General features: G+C 43.6%; 1 protein-coding gene across 41 annotated transcripts in view; it reads right to left on the bottom strand.

The window, feature by feature from the left end:
* MAP2 (microtubule associated protein 2) overlaps positions 1-14,724 on the bottom strand; it is a 235,633-nt gene that overhangs the window by 131,576 nt on the left and 89,333 nt on the right. For 35 of the 41 annotated variants that reach the window (XM_037397661.1, XM_037397681.1, XM_037397683.1 and 32 more), the window contains one exon: positions 7,653-7,718. The exons of 1 other annotated variant lie outside the window; for it this stretch is intronic. The gene's annotated coding sequence lies outside the window, so the exon portion shown is untranslated. 5 more of the 41 variants (XM_037397662.1, XM_037397672.1, XM_037397663.1 and 2 more) reach the window with 3 other exon arrangements.

Here is a 14,724-nt window from a genome sequence, read left to right as displayed (position 1 = left end):
AAATGTAAAACTACTTTTAGTAGTTGTATACATCAGGCTTGAATTTACCTTCTCATAATTACTTCCACAAGTGCTCGCTGAAAGAGATTTTTACTAATGGACACTAAATACAATAAACCTTAGAATAAGCACATTCATTTAAATACTCAAGGGCATTTTGTGTATTTTGCAGGAAAGGTTGCTGCAGTTAGCAGTTCTGTCCATGTCTCATGGCTGCCCTTATCATTCATTACGTAACACCATCACTACAAATAATAGCAGCGATTCTTAGTTTAATGATTATTAATATGCTTAGTTGTATTGCAGCAGTACTTTGTGGCAACTTTCCAAGGAAGAGGATTCAGTTCTCCTAGGCACCACACATCCATCCAAGGAGAAACCGAGCTCTTGTTCAGGGGGGCGGCGGCAGCAGCTCCGAGTACAGGGAGCCCACAGCACCAGGCGCCGAGAGCACAAACCTCTGCAGATCCCAGTGGGTTTTGAAAAGAGACAGGAGGCCCCTTTGGTATACGTATAGGAATACGGGGTGAGGGGGGGATCACAAAGCTTTATGTTTCAGACTTCCATCTTCTCTGAGGGCATTCAGCACATTACTGAGCATCCCAATTTGTTGCTTTAACTTCTATCTTATCTTGACTATGAAAAAAAATATTATCAGATCAATCTTGACTCAATTTTTGGCATCTAATGTTCCTTTAGTTTTACTGTCATGTTGCTAAACCCAAGGAAAGATTACTCAACTCTTGTCTTGTCCTTTAGAGGTTCAGAGCACGCGGTGTAGGAGCTGCACGCTGGCTTTAGCAGAGCACTTTACGAGGACCCACTGCACAGCACATTCAGCTACACTTTGCTTCACTTAAAAAAGAAGGTGTGTTTCAAACATCCTCTAAACTTCAGAAAGACACAAAATCAACTCAGACTATGCTCGACTTTGTTGGGAGCATAGGGAAGTCACCAGAGCAGTATGTCATTGGGTTGGGGATCTGTCCTCACCGGACAGCTGATCCTGAGGGCAGCTGAGCACCTCCATGGCTGGCCAGGACTAGACCCCATTGTAGCACTAGGGTGAGGCCTGGCAACACAGACTTGCTGGCATACTCTTGAACTGCAGCACTAACAAAGTCCTGATTTAACATCAAGTTCTCAATACAGGTATCAGCCATCTTGAATTCTTATAAACTTGATTTATACTGCATTAAGTCAACACTGAGGAACCTAACGCCACTCCATCAGCCAGGTCACCACAATCACATTAAGAAGTGCTGAGAAGGGTTTTGGATTGATGCAAGGAAATCCACCCTTGAAGGGATATCAAACTGCTGTGACTGTGGAAATCTTAAGGCAGATAGTTCTGTCTGAAATTATTAAATGTTACTGGGTTTGTCCCTTCTCTGACCCCAGTCAGAGGCAGCTTCAGGTGGATGATGCAGACTGAGGTTTTATGCCTCTGCTTTCAGACAGAAACAAAAGCAAGCTGGAGCTGTCAGCGAGATTGCTCCCTGTGTGCTCAGGGCTGGATACAAGGGAAGAAAGGTGCTGAGTCCCGGACAGGGCAGCCTGGTTTCCAGGGCTACACTGTCCAAAGGCAGAACCTGATCAATCTCCAGATCATGACAGCCCTGTGTTTTCCACACCTGCTGCCCTTTCTCCACAATACCTCAGTCTCAAATCTCTTAAAAAATAGTAGGGGAATTTGGAAAATCCACACTGGAAAGAGAGGATTCTAACCCTGTGAAATCCAAATCATCTCTGTTGACATCTTATCTTGGAAATTATCACTACAGAATTACCAATAAAACCCTAACACTCTTCCCAGCGCACACAGAGGATGTAAAATACAGTTGCAAGAGTCGCAGTCACTGATGTCCATTGCTGCCAGAAGCACACGTGGGGCCTGACAGCATGCTGACCAGTAGTACCCCGACAGCATAATGATACACAAAGTATGTGAACAGTGCTCCTCACCACAGAGCAGAACTAGGTGCTTTCCCCAGCGTAAAAATGAGATGCGAGTTTAACACGATTTCTTCTCTGCTCTATTACCTACGCAGTAGACTGTGCTGCCATGCACATGAAGTCAGCAGGGATTTGCCAAGGAACTTTTCACAGAGATGTGTTGTGTGTTTGTTTCCGTATCTGTAGCTCAAACACGCGAAATGAGTGTTTGAGGATGTGCCTGCATGCCAAGTTCCCAGAGCCATCACATGGACCCTTCTCTCCACAGCCGAACTCGGGGCCACGGATTCCACCACAAGATGAAGTTTCTCAGTATTAAATACTACACAATGCTGAGCCACACAATGCTCAGGTCCCTTCGGGCATGCAGATGGAAGCGACTTAGGAACCAGAGGCACAGGCAACTAGACAATATGGGGAGTTTTATACTGACATTTAAATACACAGATCTATCATCTCTCCCCCACTGCTCTCTATTCCTGTCTCCAGCAGTCATGAACCTCTCACCCTTGATGATGAAAAGGCTAAAGAAAGGCACTTTCTTAAGTGTGACTCATTTCCTTCTAGCCAATTAAAGTGTACATTTGCATTTTCAAGAGCAAATATACACACCAAGTAAGAAAAAGAAGCAGCGAACCCAATTTACTAACCACACTTACTGAAAAATCACCTTATCGCAAGAACCAGGATGACTCAGAAAACAAATGTAAAAAGCTTCTGTGATGTAGCGCCGACTGACACCCAATGTATTAAAATAAATTGCCCATGATTTCTCGCAAGCTCCATGCTAATGCACTCCATAAAACATCAGTCCAAACGCAGCCGTGCATAACTATCTAGAGGCTTCACTTGGTGGCAAAGAACACAATGAATTGTCCCCTGACCAAGACAGGGAAAGGAAGTTAATCTGCACTTCCAGCCTTTCAGGGAATGTTCCAGGTTTGTAAAGCATGAGTCAGCAGCACTGCTGCTGTAGAGGTTTTTACCAAGCATGCTACTGGCAGCAGAGTCTCTTCTGCCTTTTCCAGCTTTTGGTATGTCAGCGTTAAATGTCCATCAGGAAATAGCCACCTTTTGTATAAAATGGGACAGGTGAATTGATTGCCATTTATTCATTGTCGTGTTAAAAGTTATTGCAGACCTGTATGATCACAATATACAGCAAACAGCTCCACAAGAATAAAGAGTTGATGGGTGAAGGTGGGAGAAATCAAGTCTTTTACTAAATGTTTTTTAACATTTTTGTTGGTACTCCTACTACAGTAATACCACAACCACCTCTGCTACTGCAGCCAAGACAAAAGCCCCCATATACCAAGCCTCATCATCAAATTTTGCACATACACAGCTTCTTCTAACCAAGAACCTCAATCATTTTGCCAAGTTGACGATGACCCCTACTGAGGAACACATTGGCATTTCTTTGTCTGATTTACAAACAAAAAATAAAAAAACAAGGAAGAGAAGGAGTACACAAACTTTCAGAAACAAACCTGGCAGCTCATAGTTCCTCACAGGAACCACAGGCCTGCCTCTAATCACTTCTTCCTCCAGGTGAGGCCACGTCTGTTGATCTCCTGGTCCAGCTCATACTCCATTGGATTTCTGCACTTTGATGGTTGTTTTCTTGACAGGTTATACAGGGTCCTTCCTAAAGTTACTAAACTAAACTTCTGCTGTCTAACTGTCCCTAACACTGAATATTTAAACATAGCTTGACAGACAGTGAAGGAAAGAAATGTGTTTTCTTCCTAGAATGAAAGGCAGAACTGAAATGAGTCCTCCTTTCCCTCAAATGAGGAAAACAGTGACATAACCTCACCACTTGCTGCCTCTGATCTTCCAGGCAAGCAGCACATGCACATCCTTGCAGCACACACAAACGACCTAGTAGACTGTAACAAGGCTTTACCGTTGGTCAGATTCTACTGTCTGTGCTGTATCTCCTTCCTCCAGAGGCCAGACCACACTACTCCTCCTCCATCCAACCCCCTCTCCCACCATCCTCAGGGCTATTTAACCACTTTGTGGGAACGAGCTACAGCTGCACATCATCCATGTCAATCAACCCACTGCCGCCGAGGCAAGGCCACAGCTGCACATTATCGATGCTAATCAGCCCACTGCCTTCAGTCCTCTACAGCACATGATGGCCAGCCAGCACCCCAAAAGCAGCTCTAGCTCAATGCCATATCCTGGCTAAGTGACAGCATAAGGCCATAGAGAAATGGGGTTACTCTACTGCAAAGGGAATAGAAAATGGGGTAGGGGAGGAGAGGACACAAAACGTAAACCCGTGTGAAAACAACTTTCACCAGGACTACAATGTATTCGCTCCAGTCTTCCATAGAAAACCAGTTTTACGTGGCTTTCATTCTCCCCAGCTAGTAATTTGAGCCCAATGACCGATGTCAGCCTGCTTTGGTATAGAAGTAGAGATAACTGTCTTCCTGCAAGTCACATGAAAACAGACATACAAGTAGAAAAGACAGACCGTGCAAGTGACCCCCCCTCATGTCTCAACCGAAAGGAAAGCCATAAAATAGGACCCTTATTTGCTGCTGAAAAATTTGCCTAGAAGACAGCCTTTCTAATCTGTAAAACTGCAGGAAAAATTTCACTGAGAATTCTTCCGTGAGCACAAGGCATAAATCAACAGGGAAGTCAGCACCCTTAATGGAGATGCTCAAAAAAATACTTGTTTCATGTAATCATAGGAAAAAACAACATTAATACTGGTGATCTAACCCTAACCCTAGTAAACAAACTGAGGATACTGAGACCCAGAAGAGTCACAAAGCAAACCTTTTCCTTACCTCCATCACACACGCCAAGAGAGGGCCATCTAACAACTGGGGTTAAAAAAGAGATGACTATCTCAGCTCAGGACAGAGGCAGATGCAGGGGTCCAAGCTTGCTCCTGACACTGCTCCCCACAAGAGAGCCCTGGGGATGAACTGACGCCACACGTTGCTTCTGAATGCCTTTGGCGCATTTGGTCACCATGTCATTTGTTTAAGTGAAGGCAAGTGCCAAACATCACGTCATTCTGGGTGCATGCCCTAGAGTCCACAGACTGCCATCCAACACACCTCACTGACACGGCACGCTCTGGCTTCTGTTGCCTTTTTGCATCAGCTAAGAAAATGTTTTGCTTTTGATATTCCAAGCCATCTTATGCTACCCCTGTGGCCATAGTATATTTAAGTCTTGTCAATCTAGAATTAATTCTCTTCTTACAGCATAAGTGCCCCTGACCTCTACTTCAAGAAAATTATATTATTTGAAATAATTTCCATTTTTGCCAGCATAACATCTCATTTTCTTCTTGGCCACCAGAAGGAACTATTTGTGATGTGAATCTTAAAAAAACAGATCAAAGGAGGAAGTTAAAATGACAAATAAAACAGAGGTGTAAGAAATGTGCATGTATTGTTTACATTAAAAAAAAAACCAACAACAAAAAAACCCAAACCCACACAAAAAAAAAAACCCAGAGTCTCCTCACCAACTTTGATTTATTAACAAACAGCTGACAGCCTTTCTCTGTTTTTAGGAGACCATAAAGGACTGATAAGATGCTGTGCACAGGAGATAAGAGACATTTCCATAGGAGATGAAAACCTTTCATCTGAGGGGATCACACTGTCAACAAATTTGACTCATTGTACACTGATACTGTAAAAACTAGGCATTTCTACTCATCTGCTAACAATGTCATCACTTCTATTTGTGAGAGACCCTTCCTTTCCCCTTCTCCAATGCTGCAGCAGAACCTTGGATTCTGACATCAAGCCCAGCAAGCAGCGTTAGTCCTTGAGACAGTTTGCAAAACATTAATGAAATCAAAATGAGACTGCAGTTCAGCTTGTTGCCCTTGGATAATAGAAGTGAAATTAAAAGTAGAGGGAAGACAAGGGACTTGCTTCGTTGCTAAAAACAGACTGCTGAGTGCATTTTTCAAGAATTAAAATACTTTATACACTATTTACTTCAGGTTTTCTCTTTCAGTAAGTCTAGTGATAATTTAAACCAGAAGGAAATAGTATTAAAAGCAACTAAGAAAAACTAACTAGTACAGCATTCCTTTGAATAATTTTATTTAGCCAGGAAAAACTGTTAGGTAAGATGCCTTCTGCCAAAGACAGAAAATACACAAGGGCCAAGAGAACAGAAAGATGTATAGACGAGGAAAACGAGCAATAGAACTGTATACATAAGAAAAACAGGAGAGAGAATATCTTGAAAAATTCACAAATGTTTTCCCCCAGGGAACAGCGTGTATCAATCAGTCCTAGCAATTTACTGCAATGAAACTGATTATTCATCACGTTTCAGAGGGATGCATTGCTGCTAGCAATGGCTCACATCTTTGCCAGCGCTGACATTCTGGCTTGGGATTCCTGCCTGTCTGTGGACCTAGCCTGGCCATTTCAGGAGACCAAGCTTTCTCACAGCTACCTAGGCTAGAAGCATAACTGCCTTTCCTGAATAACTTCTCACCTCTTTTATTCTGGTTTTCAAAAGGCACCCTGAAACTTCAGAGTAAAAACATACACAGGTTTTGATTGCTGCCCTACAAACACATATTCCCTCCAGGTCTAAATGCAAAGCTAAGTATAATCACCTGGAGGACACCTGGGAAGAACAACACAGGATATAGTCTGGTTTGGATGACATTGAGCAAGAACTGGCACCTCAGAACTTAATGCAAGATGGATACACCTTTCCCTCTGTCCATCAAGGTGGAGGGAGCAGACTTTCAATCCTGCTTAGACTTTTTTTTATCTACCTCGTTGGTTTTTTTTAAGGGGGCAGTCCCCACTGCAAATCAATGAGATCTGCATTCCTTACCCAACTGACACATCTGAAAGTTTAATATAAAGTTGCTTAACATTTTTTATTCTGCAGGGTTTTATCTCACCATTTCCTTTACAGCATCAAGGGATTAAAGCAACCAAAGCCAAGAGGTATTAGGGGGAACAGGATAATAAACTACTTCTCTTGGGAACTAGCAATGACACTGTCAAAAACCCACAGTTTGCTTCATTTTGGTACGCAGAAATTATTTCTGAAGCACCAGCAATATGTCAAAAAGCCATCAGACAGATGCTTATCCAGCACCGCCCCACCCTGCCAGGCTACTGGAACACTGGGCATAAAACCCCTGAGCCGAGACACATGCAGCTCTCGGCAGCAGCGAACAAGTTAAAAGAAGTTTCCCTCCTCCATGAAAGCAATACAGCATGAAACCACCACTATGCTTAGTGCCCTGATAGACTGTACCTGCTCTGAGCAAGGCAATGAGTTTAACCCTGTTCTTGCTGATGCTAAAATCAATGTTCAGACAACCCCACGTCTGATATGACAGAAGCCAGTTTTGCACCCTTGTTGTACTAACCCAAGACAATAGACAAGCACCCAGGTTTGTCTCTCGCTCTTTGGTAGCTGCAGCTGGAAGGACTAATTAAATAGCTGCAGCATATGCATGCACATCAAAAATTACTTCACAGTACCTGCCAAAACAATTTGAAAATCTATGCAAAGCTGCAACACAACATAGTTTGACAAAATAAAGAATAACTACTATTGTTTAAGTAAAATCAAAAGAAACAAAACCCAAACAACAGTCCACACCCTGTATCACATTCATTCCCACATTCTCAAAATCATGTCCAAATACAGAGGTGTCCTACCTTTTCAATCTGTGAATAAGCAGATTCCAATCAGTGCGTCACGTTCAAGACTATATACCGGAGAATCTGTTAATATAAAACAAAAGTGTTGGGGGGTGGGGGAACTGAAAATACTTAATTTTTGCTGAAAAAGAGTTTTCAGCTATGAGAAAAGCAGGGTTTTTTCTATTACACAAAGACATAGATGTATAAACATATCCATACAAGTATGTGTATATGAAGGTGTGAGTGCATATGATATATATTATGTATGCATCAAATATATTTATAAACAAAACCACAGAAGTTTATTACCTATACATTTTAATTCATCCAGTGTGCACCGCTACAGAATTTAATTTACAGCAGACTAAATCCAAACAGCTACAGCATAAAGGTGTAACTCTTTCAAATCCTCAAGAAGCAAAGAAAGCTGACATTTTAAAAAGAAAATTATTACCAGCTCATACGCTGCCATACCACAAAAGCCTATCCTTAAATAACTGCTGCACAATCATTCTCCCGGAGTGTTGTTATCCATCGGCTCGCTGCCTATCTCCAGACAGACGCAGTCTGCAAGCCACCAGCTTGTATCTACCATGTGTAGGTCAGGAAAAGGAAAACTGCAAATTAGAAGAAGTCCCCGCAGTGGTGAAAAGGAAAAGAGGGTGAGTGGGAGAGGAAGAGGGAGTTCACTGGCCACAGAAATTTCGAGAATGATGACAAACCAGCCGGCTCCGCCATCATCCACTTACAATAGGATGCTGCACCTCGCGGCTGCTGAAGCAGTTTGTCAGGGGGTTGCTGGTAACAAATGCCTGACAGGCATTTTAATTGCATCCAACCAAGTGTGTCCCCAGGAATCAGGCCTTTAATCCTATGAATATCATCAACTGGTTTCTTTTGTGCTGCTGCCAAACACACACAGGCACGCACTGCACAGAGACAGCAGCGCACCCGGTTTCCACTGTGATGCCGATCCAAATCCTAAACAGGTTTTACGGACGGTACATGCTGAAAAGGAGGTCTTGAGGGATTTAGCATTTTCTGCATTACGGATTAGCAGGGCGATTCACTCTCCCCCTTTATTTTTTCTATCTAGCGCTTCTGTTCACATGTTGGAACCAACTCGTCTATGCTGTTATTTGAGCCTTGCATTTGCTTATTCACACCAACGGAAAATAAAACCATGGAAAATGCAGAAGTGCTGCAGGCCTGCAGGGACAAGCGGGGACCCTTCAGGACTAACACAACAAAGGAACAAGGCTCACTGCACGGTTCAGCTCACAAGCGAGTTGCTGTGAGGAGTCTGGTTTTACTGCCCCCGTGCAGCCACCAAGTCTGCCTTGATCTCGCCTCCCTGTTCCAAGGCTTTCCCCACAACAACGTTAACCTGAGCAGGACAAGGGACCTGCAAATTGGGAAATCACCCAGTGTTTTGGGAGGAGACACAGCACGACTGGGGAGGGGCAGCAGAGAAGGGATAGAGGAACATGAAGTCATTTTTTAAAACGACAGAGTGAGAGAAACAGTTGAAAGATGAACTGGTTTGTTTTGAGCTCTGTAAGTCTGTAACGAAACAGCGCAAGCAGCAAAGGAGCAGTCAACAGAAACCAGTGAACCCAACCACACTCTGAAGGACTGAGTCTCCGCAGTCACGACACACAAGCCGAACAGATCCACTTCCCAACAGCAAGCTGGCGTTTCTCAGTCCCTGTGACAGCAGAACCCTTGAGAGGGCAGGATGTCCACAAGAAAAGGACACATCTCCCCAACACAAAGGTTGGGAGAGGCCCAACAAACCCCATCTACCTTTGAGAGGGATAAGGAGCTTACAGGAAGGAGTAATAAATCTCCAATGGATTTCCAGAGCTTCTCTACCAAAACTCCGGGGGTAGAGGGCTGCAAAGGGAATCAATTCCTTCCTGCCTTCCTCCACAACTACGACAACATGACTTTTCACACATCCATCAAACTTTGCATCAACCAGAAGTTCCACCCTCGCTGCTATAAACAGATCCTAGTGCCTTAAAAGCATCTGTACTGACCTGCCAGTTTTCCCCTCACTCTCTAAATCACCACAGCAGTGAGGAGGATGAGGAAACGAAGTAATGGAGCCCCCATAGACAGCTTGTATGGGACAAAGATAACAGTGGAAGAGGTGCTGCATGGCAGCAAAAAGGCCTTCAGAAGGAATGGAAAAAACAACCAAGAGCAGCACTATCACAATTCTTAGACCTTTCCTCTGAGAAAGCCTCCTGTGACTCATCGGAAGGGGTGCCTGCTGCTGCCAAACCTCCCACTGCAGAGCTCATCCTCTGCAGAAACCAAGGAAACTCTAATCCTGCCCTCGTCTTCCTCACCTCCACCATTTAACAGTTGGTGCTTATTCACAGCATTGCTACCATCCCTCCCTCACTTCCCCTCTACAGCTCCCCTCCACCAGCCACTCTTTCCCCAAAGCAACCAGAAGCTCTGGGAGGTCCCAGAAACACCACCATGGGGTTGGGATGGTAGAGGGGGCAAGAAGTCCTGAAAACTGTCCTGCAGTTGCTCTCAGATGTTCCTGACAGACCTTATGTGGTTCACAAGGGATTGATCATATTGCCAGGCTGTCCCCTATATGCTAGAGCCCATAACTGAATCTCAAACCAGCCACCCAAATCACCCTCACCCTACCAATACAAGCATTTATGGGGACCCAATCTGCCAGAACAGCCCATGGCAAATGGTTTCATCACCAGATACTGCAAATAAGACATAATCTTAGTAATCAAGTTTGTTCTGGGTGCTGTGCAATATGTCTTTTCATATTCCCATAAAAGCATTTCTGACAAGACAAAAAGGGAGGAGACAGGGATGAAGAGCGTAATTCAGGTAGATGCTGGAACACAGAGAACACTCAGCTCTGCCTGAGATTTAACGTCAGGTTTTCCTGGCTCAGCCAGGAAAGCGGGATCAGTCACAAAGCAAACTCATCACATAAAATTAATGCGCCCCAAGACAGTGAAACAAGAACACTTGTGAGCAAAAAGAAATACACAAACATTTGTAAGTTGACAAGTCAAGGTCCTGAAAACATTTTAAGTTGTGAACTCATGCTACATAGCATGCATTTTCAGCACCGCACCTCTCAAAAAGGAATAAAGACATTTACAGTCTCAGTAAAGGAGGTGGTGAGACTGTGACTGAAGCCTGGTCTAAACTCCAAAAGATCTTGCATGTTCAGGTGAGTTTTTCTCTTAAATTCTGACAGATGGAAGATAGTCCACTCAGTTTCTGCACTGTAGGAGGAGCTTAGAAAATCCAGCTGCATACTGGATCCCTCTTTGCAAGGTACTGGGCAAAACAGGAGACTGCTTCTGTTAGAACAGAATACTTAGAAGAGCCAAAACACAAAGGGGAATACCGGTAGCATTCTACTAATTTTCAGGATAATAGAAAAAAAGAACGATTAAGGGGCTTGGGCTTGCTCAAGGTCACACACAACCTCTGTTATCAAGCCGAGCTGGAAGACCCTGCAAGAACCTCCATCTAAGATCTTTCCACTCAAATCGCTGTTGAAATCTTACATCCCTTTAACAAAGGACTTGGGGGTTGCCTGCTTCTTTTTTAGCAAAGACTGGGTGAACATTTTATGCAATGCCTAAAATAGCATCCAACATCATCAGTGATTTAGATTAAGAAGAGTAAGTCTACTGAACAGAAACTGCACCACTCTGGTAAAAACAGCCCTGGAACAAGAGATTTTAATTTTATTCACTACTGTCTTACCAGTTATAACTGTGCTGGGGATGTTTGTCTGCTGGAGAGGTTGAGAAGAGATGGATCCTTCACTTGACTTTGTAAATACTGCCTGTTGTTCTGCAGTAGTAATAAACATCAGACTATCCTATTTTACCAGCCATTTGAGGGACAGCCTTGATATTTATTTTTTTTTCCTTCCTTGTAGGGGGAGCACACATGACAACAGAAGAGCATTAATCAATTCTGAAAAAACACATGCAATATAGCATACTAGCTTTTTCACTAGAGCTACACGGTGAGGAAGGCTGAGGCTGGAGTCACCATCTGTATCTCTATGGTTACTGATAATTGAGAGGTTGAAGGATGGGGAGGAGTTAGGAAAAGCTGCAGGCTGAGTTAGCAGCTTCTGTGGGTAACAAGGTGCAAAGGATTTCAAGGCAGGTTAGAAAGATGTGGGATGCAGAGGGGGCCTGGTTTTGTTTGTAGTCTCCCCCCCACCCGAAGACAAGCATGCAAGAGCTGATGTACCTCCCTCATGCAGCCAGCCCCTCCAAAGCCTTTTCAGCTGTGCTTTTTGCTTTACAACAGCAGTGCCCCTGCTTTGTATCCACAGCAGATTTCAACATCTTTACAGGACTTACCTGTCCTTTCTCCCAGGCTACAAATAAAACAGGCCCATACAGGTGACATTGCCCTTTCCCAGCATCCATGCGAAGGCATCCCTTCACACCGAGTACCACAGCCAGCTCTCATGCACCCACTAACCCAGCAATTAACACCACATGGGCTTCTGTGCAGCATGGTTATATAAACAAGCCTTCAAAATCCAGGGAAATTACATCCTCTCTTTCCCCTACCTCAGCTTATTAGTTTAAAACCTGTCAGACACATATTTTCAGGCATGATCTCTCTTTTGTGAATTCCAAGCTGACTCTCTTCAACTAAATAATAGATATGAGCAATACCTAGAAAGGGATCTCCTATTTCCATTTCACTCTGTGCCAGCATGTCACAGAAATCAAGCTGGAAGATGTAGATAATTGAAATCCTCCCAGGCTTGCTTTTCAAAACAACTAATTCTGCACAGAACACTTTGAAGCTACTAGACAAATGTGTTCTTGGGCTTTCTTAGGAGATCCTTGGTTTCTGGTTTACAGGCCAGTGAGAACAAAAGACTAAGAAAGAAAAATTCAAAAAAGGTGTTTGTTAGCCCCAAACCTTGTACATTGATGTGGTATAGTTACTAGTAACAGCTCCAATGCAAACTTTTGTATAACCCCATAATAAACCACCACCTCTGCCCTGGCTACTGCACACGGAAGGGAATAGTCCTGTCTCACCACTTGTTCAGCCTGTTGCTTCTGGAGTGCCAGTGTCTGACGGTACCGAGCCACTGGTGTGTCTACAATAGATCTGTTACCGTTTAAAACATGTAGGTGAAGAGGTGGGTTTATTCTCCATTTCCGTTTTAATTTCGTCTTTCATTCCACTTCCTTCAGGAAGCTAAACTGCAGTTTTGCGTTACCACATAAAGTAGTACCCGTAGCGTTATAGCCACAACGAGCTAAGGTTGTAACAGAAGGCAAGTTTTCAGGGAATAGTATCTGCTCTTATCAGAGCAGTGCTGGTGCACGCACCAGTCAAAACACAAATTATAATTAACCCTATGGTCTACCTAAAGATACTGTTTTTCCTACAAACCCTCCCTCACGTGCCAACAAGAGATGGAGGCAGCTCCTGTGGCCACCACAAGCAACGAGTCTTGTAAGACTGCAAGAGACTCAGGATTCATGGCCACCCCCAAGTTAAATGCAAAGATGAGGTTTTGTCACACTCAGAAGTTGATTTTCTGAATGAAAATTAAGAGTTAAGGGTGTCAGAAAAAGGCAAAGATAGATTGATATAGGTAAAAACAGTGCTTGTGGTGTTGCCTTGACTGTTACAAGGTAACCAACCACTTTTTGTAATTCCAGTTCTCAAAATCCCCCTTGCCACTGCTTGGCTCTTTGCCCCAAAAGCCTCCTCCCAGCTCTTGATAACAATGTTTCATTCTTGCTGCTCCCGTTACACTGTCTCCACCCTTCCCCTTTTGCTTCCATCACTGCCCTCTCTTTTTCATGCATCCTTCCTTTACCTCCCTCTTTCTGATACCTCCTCCTCACAAGCCTTGCTTCCCCTAACAGGTAAAGGACACAGAGAAGTCAAAAGCGTGAACAGCATGGGCTGCATGACGTCTGTTGAGCATCCTGTTACTTATTCTGCTTGCCTGTGTTAGTCCTTCCCCCACAGCTTCATCCTGTCCTTAGAGGCAATTCTGCCCTTCGTGCTCTGCTTGCAGACAAAAGGAAAGCAATTGCCCAACATAAATTCCTGCTTCTGAGAGATGCTTAAACCAGGCTCCTAAAGCTGCAGGATCCAAACCCAACAGTTAATGCTGAAAACCATGGTCAACTTTCCCATGACACCCCTGGCTAGACTGAGACACTCCTGAGAGCACGTAACAGTTGGTACCATCCAGCTCAACCCCAGCCTTAACCTCAGCCTAGCCACAGGTGTTCTTGGTAGCCCTTGAGTACGCACAGCCCTTGGCCTGGTGGGGTTCCACACAACAGTCTGTCATACCATGTGCATCTTAGAGACACGCTGAGTGTTTCTCCATCCTATCACATCGCTTATGACTAAAAAAATACTGCACATGCAAACCCTACCACTTCTCATCTTTTCGCTCTCCTGGCCTACCAGTGGGGTGATGAATCAAGACAAAAACTTGCTTACAATAAAATATCACAGCTACAGAGACAGAATTTATTCAAACGCCAGTTTGTACTTCACTTAACTATGTAACCTAATGTTTTTCAATCAACTGTCATGTCATACCTCATAACAGAACCTTTAGTTATTAATCTATATTAAGTTTATAAATAAAAGACTTTAAATTCATGAATCATTTGTTGAATCAGATTTTGCATGACATGCAATTGAAAAATAAACTCTGAGCTGGCACAGCCTTAAACATATATGAAGCAATAACTGCAATATAAAATACAGAAGCTTAACCATTTTGTCTAATCATAGGTTTGGGGCAGTATCTCCATTTCAATTCCGTTTGTATTTAGGATAATGTGTAAGCAAATGGTGAAGTTCTGTTTCAGTCCGTGAGACACTAGCACCTACTGAAATGTAGTATTGAAAATACAGGTTTCCTGAAGTGGGTCCCTCTCCACCTGTGACTCCTTTCAGAGGAAGGGTATTTGCTCCTTCATTTTCATAAGTCAATTTAAAGATCAAACTTCTTTTTTCCCCAGAGATATCTTCCCTAGCAGCTAAGTACTGTCTTCCTAAAAGC

This window comes from Falco rusticolus, chromosome 8, assembly GCF_015220075.1.
Source record: "Falco rusticolus isolate bFalRus1 chromosome 8, bFalRus1.pri, whole genome shotgun sequence".
Taxonomy (NCBI): Eukaryota; Metazoa; Chordata; class Aves; order Falconiformes; family Falconidae; genus Falco; species Falco rusticolus.
Note: the sequence above shows the minus strand (reverse complement) of the source record. Positions and strands in the feature narration are given on the sequence as shown.